This window comes from Lepisosteus platostomus, chromosome 27, assembly GCF_059453375.1.
Source record: "Lepisosteus platostomus isolate fLepPlt1 chromosome 27, fLepPlt1.hap1, whole genome shotgun sequence".
In the NCBI taxonomy this organism is placed as follows: Eukaryota; Metazoa; Chordata; class Actinopteri; order Semionotiformes; family Lepisosteidae; genus Lepisosteus; species Lepisosteus platostomus.
The window spans coordinates 612,034-630,799 of record NC_142637.1 but is presented as its reverse complement, the minus strand read 5'-3'; the positions used below and the strand labels follow the sequence as shown (position 1 = coordinate 630,799).

The 18,766-nt window shown below is 38.4% G+C and overlaps 1 protein-coding gene across 8 annotated transcripts in view; it reads left to right on the top strand.

Annotated features, from left to right (window-relative positions):
* Positions 1-18,766, top strand: part of ptprsa (protein tyrosine phosphatase receptor type Sa) — a 314,111-nt gene that overhangs the window by 83,782 nt on the left and 211,563 nt on the right. For 2 of the 8 annotated variants that reach the window (XM_088622187.1, XM_088622188.1), the window contains one exon: positions 15,710-15,764. The exons of the other annotated variants lie outside the window; for them this stretch is intronic. The gene's annotated coding sequence lies outside the window, so the exon portion shown is untranslated. The remainder of the gene's footprint in view (positions 1-15,709; positions 15,765-18,766) is intronic. 8 annotated transcript variants of the gene reach the window in all.

Sequence of the window (18,766 nt, the reverse complement as noted above, 5' to 3'; positions counted from 1 at the left end):
TTTTTGTTATTACTGTACATTTTATTGTTAGTTTTATAAGGTATTATCTGGAATTATTTGTGAAATAAAAAGTGTGGTTAAACTAAAATATGCATGTTTAAATGAATTAACGTGCTTCGGATATTCAAGATTAGCATACTGTTGATCCAGAAAAAACACTTCTGGTTTAACTTTATTTATTGAATAAACTTTTAATTTCCCTTATGCGTCTCTTTCTTTTTCCTGTGCAAAAAAGATAATTGAATTGTGCCCCATATTAATGCTCCTGTACAAAGGTCTTTACAGGTGCCTTCCCTAAGGTTTTAAAATTCATTTCCTACCAATTATTAGTTTCAGTGCTATGTTCTTTTTTCCCCTACATTTATCAGAGGGCTGTTTTTATTAAGGATCAAAGGAAAGGATTGCAGGGAGTCTTTGGGGAGTTCTGTCGCTGTAAATACTGATTCTGTTAGAAAAGAAAGAAGTTTTGTAAGGTTTATCTCTGTTTCTGGTAATTAATTGCAGGGATGTGTTTGGTTTAGTTAACCCTTTTGATCTTACTAAACCTTTTACATTTTATGTGTTTTTTTGAAAGATCAGACCAGGAACGTCTTTGTGGAGTTTTATGATCACTTTTATTCAGTAAAATTATTGTAGTATAATTATGTGGTGCAATGTCCCACCATGTCCCTTTCTCAACTTGCTGACTTAGTGTTGCTGTCATGATGCTGTCAAATAACTATTGTAGTAAGGTGTGACTTCATTAGATTATAATCCAGAGGCCTTTGATAGTGGCTTGAGCACAACACTGGGCACGTCTTAAAGCAAGACAACGAAAAAATTCTTAACGCACACTAAAAAAAAAAGAAGAAATATATACTCTTATTCCAGATATGAACTAATTAAAATCCCCTGAAACACAGGTTCATAAATTTGCATAAACAGAAGAAGCCACTCATTTAAAAAAAATGATGCCATTTCATCTGATTTCAAAATTGGAATGCTTCAATCACAGAAACATCAAAGGTAGGCATATCTCTTCCTGTCATCAAAAAGGCATGATTTATGGCACAGAAAGTTGTCTGGTAGCTAGATATTGATATTATATAAGTGAGATAGTCACTCAATAGTCAAAACACAAAAGGCTGCCAAGCTGTTGAAATTGCTTGCAGTAAGATGGTTGAATAACCATGGAAATAAGCGCACCTTTTCTTGGGGAAGCAGAATGGATGCAATTTTTTTATTTTTAGATCCACCTCTTTTTTGGATGTTGAAACATTTCAAGGTTGCCACTCACCTTGTTTCAGTTCTAGGTGAAACTTAAAAAAAAAATCATTTAATCCTTTTTTTTCCATCATCAGCAATTATGTGTTACTGAAGGCCTTTCCAAAACATAGGTTATTACTATGGAATGAGAATGAAAGTTTCCCCTTCCTCTTCCTTAATAAGTGCTTCCTTAAAAGCTGTTGCTTTTGCATTACACTTAACATAGGAGGGGTGCAATGGTGGTTGGTCATCAAGTCAATCTTGGACTCAATGTTGCTGTTTTGATGCACTGTTGCTCCTGCAAAATAAATCAGTTTTTGCATCTGGTAATGACGGCCATTATCAGCATATGAATGAAGTTGGTTAGGGGAACAGACTATCAAAGAAAGTGTGGTAGACGTCTGTCTGCCTGACTCTCTCACTGTGCTTTAGCCATACTTATACTGTATGGTCACATAATAATACACTGGGATTTTGAAGGGTTTAGCAGGTCACCAGTAAAAGCAAATAAAAAAAATGTAGTTGCCATTAAGATTAGAGGTCATTTATAACCCTGTTGTGCTCACCATGCTGTAATGGTTTTATGGAAGTTACAGTGTGACGGGTCATTGAGAGTTTTACTCTGGTCTGTTATTTGAGATTTTATGGATAAGTGGGTGTTGATTTAAGGCTTTGTCTAGAAAGCAGAGGTTTTAAGTTGTACTAAAACTGTTACAAAAGAGAGGAGGCCATTTGGCCAGTCATGCTTATCTGCTCTTGTTAGTACTTTATTGATCCAGTGACCTCTAATTATTTCTTGAAACATATCTGGGTCTTCCTAATGGTATTTCTTAAAGATCCTTCTGCAAGGAAGAAATTGGTGCGTGCTGAACATAAGCGATGATTATCATTTAAAACAAAAAGGTAGAGCAAGCAACCAGTTTTTAGTTTTCAGTTTTTACTATAACCAGTCGCTTAAGGTACTGTATATGAGGGACCTCAGCCCAATCCACAGCTTAAGGAAATGTGAGTTTTGGGGCCAGTTGTGAATGCTAGAAGAAGCTGAATGAAAGAAGAAACTGAGTGTGATTTGAATTTTCTCCTGAGTGAATTTCTGGTCAGATTCTTTGCTAGTTTGACAAAGTCTCTCTCTAAAATCTTTTTAATTCAGGAATCATCAGAGGAATTAGGTAGTGTGTTCTGTGTTTTCATCTTCACTGGGGTGGAGATTTGAGCTCATTACGCTTGAAACTACAATGACTGAAAGGGATTGTGGCCATAAACAGTAATTTATGCCTGATACATGAGTAGTTGTAATGTGAGACGCTTTGAGGTTACTGGAATCTGTTATGCATAAGTGACTGTTCTTGTGTGCCTTTCTGTATACTATTGCATGCAAATCAGTGGTTATACTGTGATTTATTGTTCTACTGTCATGTGTGCATGACTAGTCATAGTTCACAATAGCAAGCTACAGTCTTGTGTCTCAAACTGCATCTGTCCTGTAGTGTGTCGCTGAAAATGAGAGGTTGCATCTCAAAGACGGTCTCCACAGTCTGACTGCTGAAACCATTGGCACCACAACAGATGAGATGCAGGCGAACAGGAGTGGTGTTGTGCTGTATGGCCCTTGTCATCGAAACGGCAGCACCCTGACGTATGCATCACACCTCCCAGGGGAGGCAGCGGGGGAAGGGGAGGTGTGGGGCAGTGTTCCTGCACAGCGGGTGAACGAGGGAGGAAGTGTGCTGATGATGAGCCCAGAAGAAGCCTGTTCTCTTTTCATGCATTGAAAAATAGCAAGGGAAGGGAAGTGTCTTGGAACTCAATCTGTGCTTTTAATAGGCATTGTATACCCAGAGGTGTTAAATATGTTCCATATTAAAACACATAGTAAATACTATGAAATAGTACAAATAGTAAAGTCCATATTAAAAGACTTAAACATGTGACTAAAGGAGTATACACTAGTATCCAGTATTCCAGATACTTAAAACAGCCTTACCTGCCTTTACCTGCTTTTCCTATCCTTTCTAAATTTTCAAGCACAAAGGAAGCACAAGACTGGATTTTTTTTTCTTTTGTTTCAGTAGACCAGAAAATCAGTATCAATTAAATCATTGTTGGATAAAAGCTACATTTTACTGAGTTTTTTGACTGAAATGTAGGCAACAAATACAGGTGAAGTTTGTGCAGCTGCTACCTCTGCCAGGCAAAGACCCTTCAGTCTAAATGTAAGGGCAACAGTGTTAACGGTTCGAATATGAGTGTCAATTGTGTGATCTGTTTGTGAGTGGGGTGTGTTCCTTATGCACCATCTCGCTTTCCTCATGCTGAAATTAATCTTGTTTATTCCTCTTTAATTCATTCTGAGCACAAAATCACAGCTCTCGAACTGACAGGAAGGCTGATTTGTCTTACATGACTGATATTTCCTTTAAAGGTGCCTTCATCCTTTGATATTTGTGCTGTTTCTCAATGGCTTCTACCAGGAGCACCAACCCACAACTGTGGCGGTTGGAAATGCATTTACTCCTGACTGTTGATAAAGCAGATGTCCAGGTTTTTATTGTACAATGCAGAGCAGTGATGCTAATTAAATTAAATTAAACTTAAAATTAAATTAAAAAAACTATGTGGTATTTAATTAATTCCATACTTGGGTTTCCTTCATGCTTGAAAATGTAGAAAGGATAATAAAGGCAGGTAAGGCTGTTTTTTAAGTATTTGGAATATTGGATACTATTGTACATTCCTTTGTTTATATGTCATTAATTTCAAAATATCATGCCTTAATGATGACATAAAATGAAGGTGCATTTAATATGAAACGTTCTTGATCAGCTAGATATTACTTTTCAGGAAGTATAAGAAAGGATCTTTGTTCTTGTTATTCTGAGAACACAAAACATCTCACCCATCTCAGGGTTACTCATTTCTACCCAGCCAGTAATCTCTTTTCATCTCTTACTACAATATTTGCTTAAGTAACAAATCTTATGGGTTATGTGTGTATGCCTGCCTTGTGTTTTTCTTTTTTCCTATTTCAGATTTTGTCTTTCTATGCAGCACTTGAACACATTTGAAATAATTCATGTTGGTAAACATGCATGGTAGGACTTGGATGTGGCAGGTTACTGGCATGGAGCAGCCAAACAGAGGCAACAAAAGACGAGGGAAAACAAGGTCTCTTCTCTATATTCTGTTTCATCACATGCTTGACTGCCCTGCTGTGTGCAGCTGAGCATCAATCTCAAGTCTCTTCCAGCCTTTGAATATTCCAAAAGTCTCTGCAGTGAATACCTTCCTACAGACTATTTCTCTTCGTTTGAAATTAGTACTGTATCTATAGACAGAACCTCTACTAGTTTGAGTACAGTAAATCAGTGGCAGTTCAGGCATTTTCCAACGTAAATGAAATATATATCTATCTACTGGCACGGGCTCTACAAAGCTAAAGATTGTGGTGTTTTATTGCAGCAGTTTTAAGTATTTAAATACCGCACTACAACACTGTAAAAGATGAGTAAATATTTGACTGTTAGGTTCCCCAGGCTGAAATCACTGGGGGCTAGACCACCCTCAACAACCCTGTTTTTGTCTTTTTGTACATTGCGTAATGTGAGATCACAATACTTTGTCAGCTATTAAGCACTGCTGTATGTGTCATGATGAATGATATAATGTACCGATTTTGTCTTCCTCTGAGTGTTGTAGCTTTGGAACACGGAATATATAACTGTCTTGTGTTAAATGTTTCTTAACAAAGTAGATTAGCAGTTCATTGATCAGGCATCTTCATCAATCCTGATTGTGAAAAACCTCAGTGAAAAGGTTTTTTCAGGTTTCTCACATCCAGCTACCCCCTGTGGGCAGTCCTGATTTCTGTTGATGTTGAATTCCGTCCTTACAATTTTGAAGCGTCAGTTGGTGACTGAATTGTGTTTTCCATCAGGCTGGTCACTGCACTAACGGACTTTCTCTTGGTAACATTCAGCCAGGTTTACATTTCAGGGGTTATAAATCACTGACTGCTCTTGCTGGTTAATTTAATATATTAGATCTTTGGTTTAGGTGTCAGTGGCTTTCATCCTGTTTGTTTGTTTTTGTCAGCATTTTTCCCAGCTGACTGTTTTCTTTGGAATGTGTAATTAACACTCTCGTTGGAAATGGAGTACCAATCTTTTTTCCCTTTCTGTGCAGCCTTCAGGTTTACAGCCTTAATAACTGCACATGCTACCAGATTAATTTACTTTCTTGTGGTCACCCTGACAACAAAGGCTTAGCACAGATGCCCAGTTTGAATTATCACCTCTGCGAGGTCAGTGACAAAACTAGCACTGCGTTAACACTGGCAAGGTCAGTGACAATGAGTGAGTGGTCCACTTACGTTACTCTTTAGTTGTACTGGCTAGGTTAAAATGCATCATAATTTAAGCTTTGTTTAAGTTCTTCATTATTTTAGGGAAGGAATGCTATGTCAAGTGCCAGTTATATTTGTTAAATACATATTTTTGTATTTTTAATTACAATTTTTCTTATAGCCATTTTAACTAAAATTTATCTGTGCAAAGCCATGAACCATGAAAAGGACACTGGAATGCTGGTTAGTGCTGCATGTCATTACTACTAGTAGCTGTCATTACTTAATAGTTCAGTTCCATTCATTGGCGGTTCAGTTATTTAGTTATTCAACCTGGGAGCACTGAAGACATCGGAAAGATCATCTTGAGCAGACGCAGGGAGAGCAACACTCTAAAGCACTTTTGTTCAATCACTCATTCACGAGACCTCATTCATAGTGAAGTGAAAACATAGCAAGTACAGTATGTCTTAGACCAAGCTTGTGTGTTTGGTAAACATGCTAATGTTTACATCCTCTGGATTGTTTCTAAACATGGACTTTCATTTCAGGAACTAAATAACTTTTTTGCAAACACTGTGCAATGTAAAATAAAACAAAACAATGTAACAGGCCTCTGATGCTAAAAATGTAGTCTATGCTTTTTTAAATACCCAAATATTCTTATTGTTCATAGGCTTTTTTAGTTGACAGTTTTGTTAGGCTGTTCAAATGTCTTTCGTTGCTAATAAGCTTTTGAAAAATCCTTTGCTTCGGTGCTGATTGTGTTTTGAGTCTTGATGACACTGTGATCGGTGTGTCATTTCAACACTGCCAGCAGGTTCCAGTTGGAGTGAAATTTCTCATGACCATTAAGGGATAATGCGACGCAATTTACAGTAAATCCCCTCACTCGTGTCCGTGAAGGATCAAGCTCAGATCAGAGAACGGTTCATTAGTTTCACACTACACCAAGGCCCACAGCCAGTGGAGACGCCGGCCAGGACCTGGGGTGTGAGGAGTGCTTTAAGCTCACAAAAGAAGTCAGTCTGTGGGTGCTGAGAGGAGTGGAATGGGGGTGAGGGCAGTAGCTGGGGGGAGAGCCTAGATTTCATGTGCTTGAAAGCTGTTAATCCTCATCCTTTTGTGTCGGAAGAGCTCCAAGTTAGGGGCAGGCTGACCCTTTTCAGAAAATGCCTTTTGTTATCTCCCAAATCAGTGGACATCTGTTACAGGGGGGCTCAGCTGGCTGGGATTTAGCTGGGGGGCTGTGGAGGGGGAGGTGACTCTTAAAGAAAGGGCAATGGATGGATGAGAGTAATTGTGTGTAATATGAGACTAAAAACAGGGCCGTCTGAGAGGGAGGTAATGAACCATCCTTCATGGCTGCCATCCGGTGGAGCCCAGGATAGGATAAATATGGGGAAAGAGTTGAATTTTATAGACCCCGGTACTGTGTCCTACCCATGCGACTGCGTCTTACCTAATGGTCCGTTTCTTTACTAACATGGTGAGTGTAGTGCAGCAGATGTTTTTGGTACATTAGATTATTTCTTATCATGTTTTAGACACCTTTCACACTGAAGTGGAGAACCTGTGGGGGACACACCGCCTGCAATTCTAATTGAGCAGCGGATTTTTGGATTCTAGAAATTGCGAGAGAACGTTTTGTCTCAGAGTTGGAGCGACATAATTAAATGTTCCATGTGGGGTATGCCTGGTTTTGAGCTGCACTATTTTCAGCATATTGGATTAGATTCCATGAACTAATGTAGAGAGAAAGTAGGGTTGTTAATAAAATAAAATAAAATAAAGCTCTTTGAGATTAAAAAAATCTTTCTGATGGATTAAGATGAAGGTTTGAATGGAGATGGAGGCTTAAACTAAGTATGGATTTAGTCCTGGACAAAGGAAATATTTTGGAGCGATATTCCCTTGCATTGGCAAAGCCAGGGATATACCGTATCTATTTCTTCTTAGAAAGGGATTATATCAGGGTATAATTCTGAACAGATGCAGTGGCCAGCTCAGGTATGGATTTTGCATTGACTATTTTCTGTTTGTACAAACTCTCTTGACATGAAAGAGATTCTCTTGTATTAAAAAACACAGGAGCTCGTACTTAATTTGTGGGCACAGTCTTCTGTACTGTCTTACTTTTCATACACAGTAGGTCATAAATGCTTTCTTCTTATTAATATTCCCCATTGTCAGACACTGTTCATAGTGTATACACTGCAAAAGAAGTGATCAACTGTGGTCTTTTGGTTTTTCTATTTTAATGGATTTTTAAAATATATGGTTTTAGTTCCTTAAAAGGCTACAGAGTTCTCTTATATATCTTTTATTATTAGAACAACCAGTTTTGTGTAAGCATGAAGGTCCTGTGCTGTGTACTTGGTTTATTGAGTTCTGGAGCTTGTCTGTGAATGATTAAGAAATGCACAAATGGCAGACTGAACAGTGGGGTCTGCGGACACCTCGAGTCACCTCACTCTCAGACAGACTCCAACAACACACAGTAATCATTCTGTTTTATTTAAACTCTTGACTATTTTTTAAGCTTGAAGCGTACACTTTGTAATTGTTAACTGTGCTCTTAATTTTGAGGAAAATGGGTAGGGTCTTAGGATTAAAAAAAAAAAACTCCATCATTTGGCTGAGTGACCTTCTGTCATTTAAAGTAAGAAAAAAACATATCTGAAAGCACAGCCATACATGCCCCTCTGGCTATTTCAGTATAACCCAGAGGGTATCATGTTTTACCAGCAGTTTCATTTATTGCATTTCTTACAGAAAGTGTCCTGTCTTTTACTATGGTTAAACGGGAAGAGGACTGAAACATGTCAGAGAAATGGGATTGAAAGATTTCTCCAAACCAGATCCAAACAATTTTAGCTCTCCCAACCATGATTACACTGGCCTTTCTTGTGTACTTTCCTGGGGATTCAAAAACCCCGATATCAGAAAGTCATCAAAAGCCAAATCTGTCCTTAAATTTGGTTTATACTTCCCCTAGCAGTCAGAGATTGACTAATCTCTCTCATCTCTCTATTCACTTACAAATTGCTGCCTTCCACACTTACCCAGGAATTTGTCTCCCAGATATCCATCTCTTTGGACCCATTTTCCATCTCCCACCCATTCTCACATTCTTTATTTTTTTACACCACCCCTTTGTCTTGTATTTCTGCTATACCTCTCTCTCTTACACACTTGAAAAGCATACACTTTCAAAATGTTTTCCTTTCTTTTTGCTTTTCAGTATAGAATTAACCTCTGCTTGTTCCCCCCCCAAAAAGATTAACTGTGCAGAGAGACTAAAACTGCAATCTACCTGACCCGTTGTTGAAAAAGACTCAGTGTATAAGAATATTAGATTAGTAAGGATTAAATGCAAAACTGATCAAATGGTTTCTTCTGTAACCTTTATTCTAATTGTGGTATGAACCAGGGCTATAATCATAAAAATAATGGCTGCCTTTGGTATTTGAGTAGAACAGCTTTTATGTGAGCACCTGGTACTTTTAATTGGTTTATAGTCTGGATGTTGCTGACCACACAGCTATAAGGCACTTGGACAGAAGGCCTCTTCACCTGTTGTCAAGGAAATATCTGAAGAAAAGCAGATGACCTGTCATCCGCACTGGGAAAACCACTCCAATTGCTTCCATCCACAGCACAAAGCAAGGACAGACAGGTCCTCTTTACTTTAAAGGTGTGTGATCTGACTCGTCAGAATTCAAATCTCCACCTTCCCCAGAGGAGTACTGAGGACAGTCTTGCCCCAGGCCTCTATCCTTTTAAGTTTTGACATTCATAGTCACTTTGTACCCCAAGTCCTTGCCAATACCACGTGGCTCCAGGCTATTAATGCTCTGTTCTCGGATTTGGAGGAAGCCTGAATATGGTTGCAAATCTACACAGACCACGTTTATTTAATTTCTCCTCATCTCTACACCGGTAATAATATTTGGAAGAAAAAGAAACTCTCTCTCTGTGGGTATACATAATCCTGATTTAAAACTGATACAGACTCCAGAGAAAGACAAACTAATGACATGAGCTATTGTGATTTAAAGCTTACCAGGGGACTCTGTGGCTTGGTTTCTTCCTGTAGTTTGTATAATGGAAAGATTGTACCTGGCTCAACGCTGCATTCAGCCAATGTAAGGATTTACACTGAGAAACAGCGGCTCATGTGGATGATGCTCAGATTTTTTTCAAAGCTTTTAGATTAGTGGGGAGACTAATGACAGCAGTCTGCAACCATTATTACTGTTGTTACTTTTAGAGGTTTCTGACCTTGTTGTTTGACAGCAGAAGAAATAAGAATAATGCTGTGTTTCCATTTCCAAGGGTAAAGCTCTTGCAAAAGATTAGAAAATCAACACTATGTTGCACTGCTGTTGCAGTTATGTCATTTGCCCCCTTGATTCACTTTATTATGGATAAATGACAATAAAATGCAAAACAAATCCTATGTCCAGTTAATGCTTTTTTTGATCGTCATTGGTCCTCCATGAAGAAGAACATTTTTTTTAATTTGAACAAAAAAAATTGTAGAATATTTTCCAAATATATTGTTGCACATTTTATTCATACAGTTATTAAATCAATTTCTTAAAATCTAATAAATCTAAGGTAAATATGAAGCTACTGTATTATGCATCTATTATCATTTATATGTATAAATCATATTAAATCACCTGAAATTAAACCTGTTCTTCTTACTTAATGTTTCAAATACTGCAAATACTGCACTTTCCCGTGAACAAGGACAGCTGACACCTGCCGCTGAACAGTATTTTACATCACACATCCCTTAGCTGACTGAAATCTACTACTAAGAAAAATAATTTGCGCCGTGGATTCGAGCCATTTACAAATCAGTGCAGTCATCTGAAACAAGGCCCTATACATGCATACATACTCGAAGTCTGATTTGTTGATGCCTGCGCAGCGTAGTAATTTGGCACAAGGTGAGGTTCAGGTATGTGTAGCAGAAGCAAGACTTTGATTACTGGTTTGACTTACCTGATGATCATCATTACATCATGGCAGCAGCTGCTGGGGCTAAAATACAGACGAGCACAGGCCGTTATTTTATAGCGATCTATTAATAGGCTGTTATTGTATAGAGGGGATACTGGCAGAGGAATGATGTGCCATCCTGTATGTCATGCTTTTCAGGCAGAGGTCTTGATAATGAAGTCCAGGAAGAGATGAGGAGAAACTGCAGGTCCATCAGTGTGAATTTTCAGAGCCACAACCCCCCCCCCCCTTTCCTCTCCACCTCCTTGGTTCTCCATGGAGAGACATTTCGGGAGGGAGGAATTGAAGAGGGAGGAGGCTAGCTCATAAACATGACATTTGCATGGAAATTAAAGGTGTAATAATGAATTTGAGCCCCTCCCTTAGGGGTTTTAATTACTGCACAGAGAGTCGGCGCAATCTGCCACTTCACATCAGAAGCCAGAAAAGCAGCACGGCCGACTGGGGACCCATGCTTAACTCTTTAATCCTCCAGCTCCACACTGCTGCCGCACAGGGGCCCTGCATGTTCAATACATTACCATGGCCAATGGCCTGTGTAAGTGCTTTAAATAATTTATAGTATTCAAGACATTTCATTATGTGCTGCTATTAGCTTCTTCATGTTTAAGATTTTAAAGCAGTAGTGAGTACTATCTGCCCTGACTGCTGTTTTGCAGAAATCGAGCAATTTATGTGACTGATTATTTATTAGTAAATAACTTTTTATTTCGAAATCTCATCTGTATAGCAGGGTTGTACTAATAAATGAAGATGCAGTATATTTTTAGTTTTGCTTAATTGCATAATGTACTGGCATGCAACATCAAAAACTGTTTCAAATAAACTGTGGGTGAAATCATTGAAAAACAAATAGTTTAATTGGGTTGAATTTTAAGTGTCAGATGTTTTGTTGCATAACTTTATGATTCCCAACTAGGAAATTCTTTGACTTATAAAATTGCATCAGCAATAGTCCAAATGAAGAATTCCTGTAGCAGGACGTTGTTGCCAGTTATAGATTGTTAGTTTAAGTGTTTGTTAGCTCAGTTCAGCTTTGGTTTTGTCTTTAGGAGAGAAGAATTGATGGAAGGAGTAAAATCAGTGTAGCAGCTGACAGACACAAACAAGACTGGAAATGATTACATTATAAAAAATACAGTATTAAAAAAGGATTTAGATGCTTTTCTTTGATCATTTCTATAATCCTCTGTTGGATTATGGAGTATTGCAAGAACTTGAATAGAAGAAAAAAATTACAGGTACACTTTAATTTTGCACATTTCTCTCGATTGCTTTCTATTGTGGATCAAATTGTGCAACCAAGACGTAATGTGCTGTCCTTAGTTTCTGCTGTTTGAAAGCTGTGTGTTATAGTACAGGATTGGAATCATTATGTCACTAAACATACTTTCTCGTCAAGCGGTCATTAATTCTATTTCATAACCACTTGAAGAAAGAACTGACAGCTGTGGAGTGAAACATTGTGCTCTTTACTGAATTCATATCTGTTATGACTTAAGGTTATTATCTCACCCATTACTCTATCAGGCTTTGAGTGAACTCCTGTCATAGATGACATTGTCGTCTGACTGTAGCTGAATTTGTTCATTTAGACAGTCATTTTTCTCGATAGCTTTCAGTTGTGTATCAGCATCTCATCCCAACATGAGGGAGGAACTCTAGTCCATGAGGGTGAGAAGCGTCTGTTTTTTTCTACCTCATAATCATTTAATTGTATTATAAGAGGTTGACAACACATCTCCTGTTATGTTTGCTTATTGAAACAATACCTGCAGGAATATGGCCTCCGAAGGTGGTGGTGTTCACCGCAGTCGTAGAGACCTTCAGAAGCTGCGTTGGCAACAGCAAAGACAAAATAGTGAAAGCTGAACCAGATTTCTGTGGGCTGCACAGCTGTACTGTAGCCCCTGTAACTACATTTGCATCAGTCTTCTGTATTTCAGAGTACCAAGCATGGGGTGCAGGGACAGGAGTATGATGGTGAATCTTCATTAACAGTAGACCTGCTGACTTGCATTCCAGATTCTTTCTCCTGAGTGACCTTCCCCAACATGAAAAGCCCTCTGTGCCTGCGAGGGGACCTGGGTTACTGTCAGACATGGAGAACATTGCAGGCATGAGACCGATTCCTCTTTTTGGATATCTTTAATCACATTTTAAGAATCCGTTTCAAGAACATGTCACCAGCAAATTGTGTAGTGGTGGATTTCTTGTGTTGTTTTCATTCTGCAAAATAGTTGAGTGTTTTCTTTCTGTTTTTGCAAGAAGAATCTACAGCATCTTTCAGCTAAGTGGGTATGTGATAAAAGAGACCCATCTAAATGTCAGCTGTACAGTCAATTGGGTAGAATGCTGAAAAGAAAGCACCTAATCTAAATGGCTATCTTTATAGTGATGGAAAAGAGCAGACAGCTTTAACACTGATGAATTGTACACATGTAATGCATTTCCTTCACAAACCTTTCTTAGAGATCTGTAATGTATTATCAGAATCAGAATGGTATTATACACCAATATTTCTAGTGCTGTAAGTTACAATGATTATTATTTTTAAATATAGTTATATCTATTATTGTATATCAGTTGAAGGTACGTATTAGAATTGACATCTGACAGCTTGAAGTTTTAGGTGAATTATTTTTAATTTATACTCTGCCTGAGCTCTTCAGATCATTTTCAGAAGCATTTTTTAGTGGTCAAAACTCAGCCTTTCAAGCAGCACCCAGCAGGATCAGCACAAAAATAGAGGCTGCTCTTTCCATTCGTTAGAACTAACAGTTGGTGTCCATTGTTCTCTCTGGGTGGCAGTTCTTCGCCAGCACTTTGAGACAGTGATTGCGTCAGAACCGCGCAAACACTCTGCTGGCAGAACAGCGCTGGTCAAATTCTACATACCCTTTGTACACCTGGCAGGATACTTAATCTGCCTGTACGTTCTGTTGGTGCTCTGATGGTTAATAGTGTGGTATTTTGAGGTTTACTGTATGTAGAGTCTTTTAGGAAAGGGAGTGGGCAGGAGACATTCTAAAAGTTCTCTGATGACATTTTAAAAAATGTATTATAAACTACAAAGGACAATTCAACACTTGGTGATGTGTATTTTGGCAGCTATCAAGCAGTGAAGCATCTCGGAGAAGTAGAATCTTGGCACCAGTTCACACATTGCCAAGTCAAGTCAGAATTTTGGATTTTCTCTTTTTAAAAAAGAAACATCATTGATCTTCAGTAAACAAAATCCAAGAACAGCTTTGAAGTCTAAATCTGGGTGTTTGAGTTCTGCCTGCAAACTAAAATGGCAGCAGCCAGATTTGAAATTTCTCAGTTTTCTTTTCTGCTTTTTTCAGATCTAATAATTTCATGCCTGGCCCTGTCTGAGCTTTGTGATGAGGGCAATCTTTGGCATTGGCACATTTTTTTGTTTCTGACATCTTTATTTATTCGATATGCATTTACAGTACACCATTGTGTACCAGCTCATAGATTAAAATCTAAAGAGATTAAACTATGCTCACATCTTTGGTTTGTGCTTCAGTCCCATGAGCTAGGGGCTGTGTAGAAGAGATTGTGCTGTATTTTCTCATTTCTCTGCTGTGTGGATTCATTGACTGTCACCTCCTGTCTAATGGTGAAAACAATGGCACCCATGCTCATAAAGTCAGAGCTCATTCCACTTTCCCAAGTGTGAAGACGTGTGAACATGCATGGCCAGGATGGGATACTAGCCCTTAACACTGGTACCCTCCGGTAGTGCTGGTACTCATTTATACAGCTGGGTGGACTGGAGAAAGTTGAAGTGCCTTGTTCTGAGATTCAACATCAGTATCCTGCACTCTGTTCAAATGCTCCAACGCTTCCCTAGCACTAGTAATGCTGACAATGAGAATAATAAAGTATATGGATTCCTGAATTCACAGAATTTCAATATTATCTTTTGTTATCTCTCCACCTGTCTTGAAATTTGCAATGTTGACATCTTGAATGTACTACCAAATAAATTTGAAAGATATCAGGGTGCCTGCCTTGAAATGAAGGAAAGCCCTGACCTACATGAGGTATTTTAAAGGATCTTGGGAAGAGTTAGGCCATTTAAAGGACTAAAGTGAAGAATGTTAGACTTTTTTCATGCTGTACTTTAGCTAAGGAGTGATGCAGTGAACTTTAGCCATGTAAGATCTGGGCCTTCTTTTGGAAGACTGAGGCAGAATTCTGAAGCAGTCTGATCGTAACGTAAAGAAAAGACTAGACCCATGATCCTTAAAAATCCAAACCAGGAGGAAGACTAAAAATGAAAACTTGTTCTCCCCTTCAGTGGGGTTTGGCTACCTAAGCTCTTTGGCACTGGTGAATGCTTGGCTCTCTTTGTTTCTTTGTTTATCAGGCACCAGGCATACTGTATCTGCAGCTTGCGAGCTTGGAGCTTGTCATTTTGCTTGACAGTTGGCCAGTGTGAGTTGTGTGTGTACGTATACGTATGTGTGCAGTGATTGATATGGTAATGAGGTGGGTGGTAAAGATACGAGGAGTGCAGAAGGGCTCTCCTTGACTGATGAACTAGGGAGACAGAAAATGTGTTCCATTCATCAAACAGTGACAGAGAAGCAGGGCAGCGGCCAGAGCAGTTATCTCAGGCAGATGCAGGAGGCAGGGGTCTGTGCTCCATGTGTCAGCAAACTGACTTCTGTGTTATCTGGATTGCAGGGGTTGTAGAAATCCCTCCACAGACACACACACACACACACACACACACACCACTGCTGACATTAAGTTTGTTTACTTTCCAATTTATTCAATTCAGTTTTGAGGGAGGAAAATACCTAATTTGTTCTGTAGTTTTGAATTTTGGATAAAAACTACAGATTGTTTTTAATTAATTGTTTTGATTCTTAGATAGACAAAACTAAATAATAAAAATGAAATACAGTGGATGATATCTTTTTGCTCTACAGTAAAATATTCTGACCTGAATTTATTCATGTGTGGCTGTTAACTTGTTTTCTTGTGGTATTATTCCAGTATCCAAAATGACTTTATAATGCAGTGACCTTGTATTGGTCATAATACACAGATGTGTATTTTGCTCCACAGATGTGATTCCACGTATTTGCACATAATGGAGGTGTGAAGTATGTCAAGAAACACTGTGAGTGAACTTTTTCCTTGTTCTGAGTTGGGGAAAAAAAGGAAGTGTGATGACATAAGCATCTGTATTTTACTGTTTTGTCACCCGTTTTTATATCCTAGCCAGGGGTGAAAATGTAAAGGTGTCTTAATTGGGATATTTTAGGTGGAAAACGTTGAATTGATACCAATGAGAGTAGTTCATTCAGCCCATTTTCTCAGTTAGTTGCACAAAGCTTTAAAATGCTCAGCTATTACTTCGTCAGGTGTCTTGCACAGGGCAGAACAATTTGCTGGAGAGGACCCATGCAGGACCCTGGCAATTAGACAAGTAGAATTAAGACCAGTGTGCTATATCAAGAGAATAAACTGTCACAACTCCACACCCAAAGCCCTTTTTCCTTTTTTATTGGCTGACCGGAGTGTCTTTTTGACTCATTTATAGCCATGCAGCTACTGATTAGCCCCATAGACTAAGAGGCCGCAGGTTTGCCTGATCTGTTTCTGCTCTTTTACAGCTCATAGTTTATGGTGTTGAATCTTATGTGATCACATTAGAGAAGCCTGCCTGCACTTCCTCATTCACCCCTGTGTGCAGTCACAGGCATTGTAGCTGTGAGCACCACGCAACTGGCTTTCCCACATTGGGCACCTATAACGATTAATTAGCAATTCATTATTTTAAAATATCAATATTTCAGGATGCACTTTAAACAATGCAAGTTCTTTTTTTAACAGAAGTACCCTTTTGAAACAAATTGCTTGTGATTACAGTGACTAAAATCTGTTTTATCAGCAAAAAATTACTTGTCGTTACTTGTCTGTAAAAATGCATTAACCCAATGAAACCTTAGTCAATTTCGCCCTGGAATGATGTCCCCTCAAACATTTTGTAATATCTCTGGACATTTATACAGTAGAAGCCTGGTTTATGGCTTAAATTATACTAATGTGTCCCACGTTTTGTCTATAAACTATTTCTCTCTGTTGCACTATAAATTGTATCTCATTATTTTAATATAAAATAACACTAAATCACTCCTAAGCATCTGATACTTTCAGAATTTCATTTGAACTGAGAATTACTGTTATTACGGCTTCTGTTTTTGGCTGATGCCTTTATCCAAAGCAACTTATATTTCTGCAGCCAGATATTGTATTGAATCAGTGTGAGTGCAGAACCATACAACAGCAGTGCCTTCCCTGGGATTCCAACCCATAACCTTCCTGGTACAACTCTTGAACCCTGGCCGCTGCTCCCCTGCCTGTGTGATGATCTTGTTCTGTAGATTTCTTTATGGCTGCCCAGGCATACACACAGACAGGCAAACAACATCCGTGACACCTCCTGCTAAGACATTATAAACAGGAGAGAAAAGATCCAGTTCTTCAGAGTTTAGTCTTCAGCCTTTAATACGGATCTGAGCAAACAGTACCTTGTATGCACAGCAGTGCTCACTCAGATGACATCCGCTGATAACCATCATGTGTTCAGTTCACTTACCACCAAGTCTAATTTTACTTTTCATTGTAAGGAAAACATAGCTTAGAATAGTCCAGGAACACGTTAATTAAGGTAATTAAAGGAAAATTATATCTTATTTTGAGACATTTTAATTGGATTAAAAATATGATTGCACTATCTATTGTGCTCTTTCTGATCATTATCTTTTTTCCTAGTTCTTTAACAGTTCTCTTAATTAATATTTTATTTCATTGCACTTACATAAAGCACTGCCTGGGAGTGATTTTGAAAATACAATATCTCAGTTTTTGAAGAGTTTACTGTGGTCTTTGACATGTGCTTCCCAACTCTAACACTAGCAGCAAATAGTTATTCACTGCAATTTAATATTAAGTACTTGCTTTTCTAATTTTATCTTCATTTAGCATAATTATATATGCCTTTGTATAGTTATATAATATGTACATCATTGACTCTGTTCTATAATTCCATCTAAAGTGCTTTATAGATGGAACAAGTCCTGTCACTCATAACTGCAGAAGTCATAGATGCCATTGTAGGAAATGTTCAGCGTTGGTTTATATAACAAGGTGTTGCAGAGAATCTAACCTGCTGTAGGTTCTTTCATGAGGTGTGAAGGATTGTGTGTACTGAGAAAAAGATATAACCCACAGTGGTTCTGTGTGAATTTCATGTTGATTAACATGGTTAATTAATTAAACCAGATTATTTTTCTCAGTAGACAAATGGCAAGTGGCAAAACTGTCACAAATGTGAACGTGCTGGTTGCATCTATGTTGTAGAATAACTTTATAGGTCCTATGAGTTTTATTTATTTCTTGTTTTTTTCTAGCACTTTTTGCAATAAGTCAAGGTCTTAAATCTGTTGTTTAATAAGGAGTTCCAGGTAATTCTGTGTTTTACTCCTTTGAGTCCTGTGAGATTCATGTTGCAAAGCATTCCAGCATATACTCTCCTTCAGACAACACAGAATTAAGTTGCTTGTTTTATTTACAGTACTAGGCCTCTAATAAGAGCATTACCTTTACAAGCAAGAGAACATCATTCATGTAACAGTGTTTGGTTGCTAGCAAAGAAGTAATCCTGAGGATCTCGTCTGACTCATGAAAGAATGATCAGGAAAGGGTATCTGCTTCCTCATCGTGGCTGGGTATTTTACTCTACAAACACTTTCTCCAAAAGGTGCCTCCTCTTGTCATTAAATGCACTTCCCTGTAGAGTATGTGTTTGGGCAACAGCAGCCATGTGCATGTGCAGTAATGCCTGATTGATGCAATATTCCCAGGCGCACAATTATTATTTTTTCCTGTTTTATGACATTGTGGGAATAATTCCTTCTGGAACATGGAGACGTTAGGAAAGCTATTGTGAACTTGGCTAAACGTTTAAACTAAAAGAAGTTAATTCTTTACTCTGTGTGGGGGTCCTGACATCCTCATCCTGTGGCCAGGGGGCTGGCCCTCAGTCAGGCCTAAGTACTTGACAAACAAAATGCATTAAATTCCTGGGTGTTGTTATTCACAATGAACTAAATATTG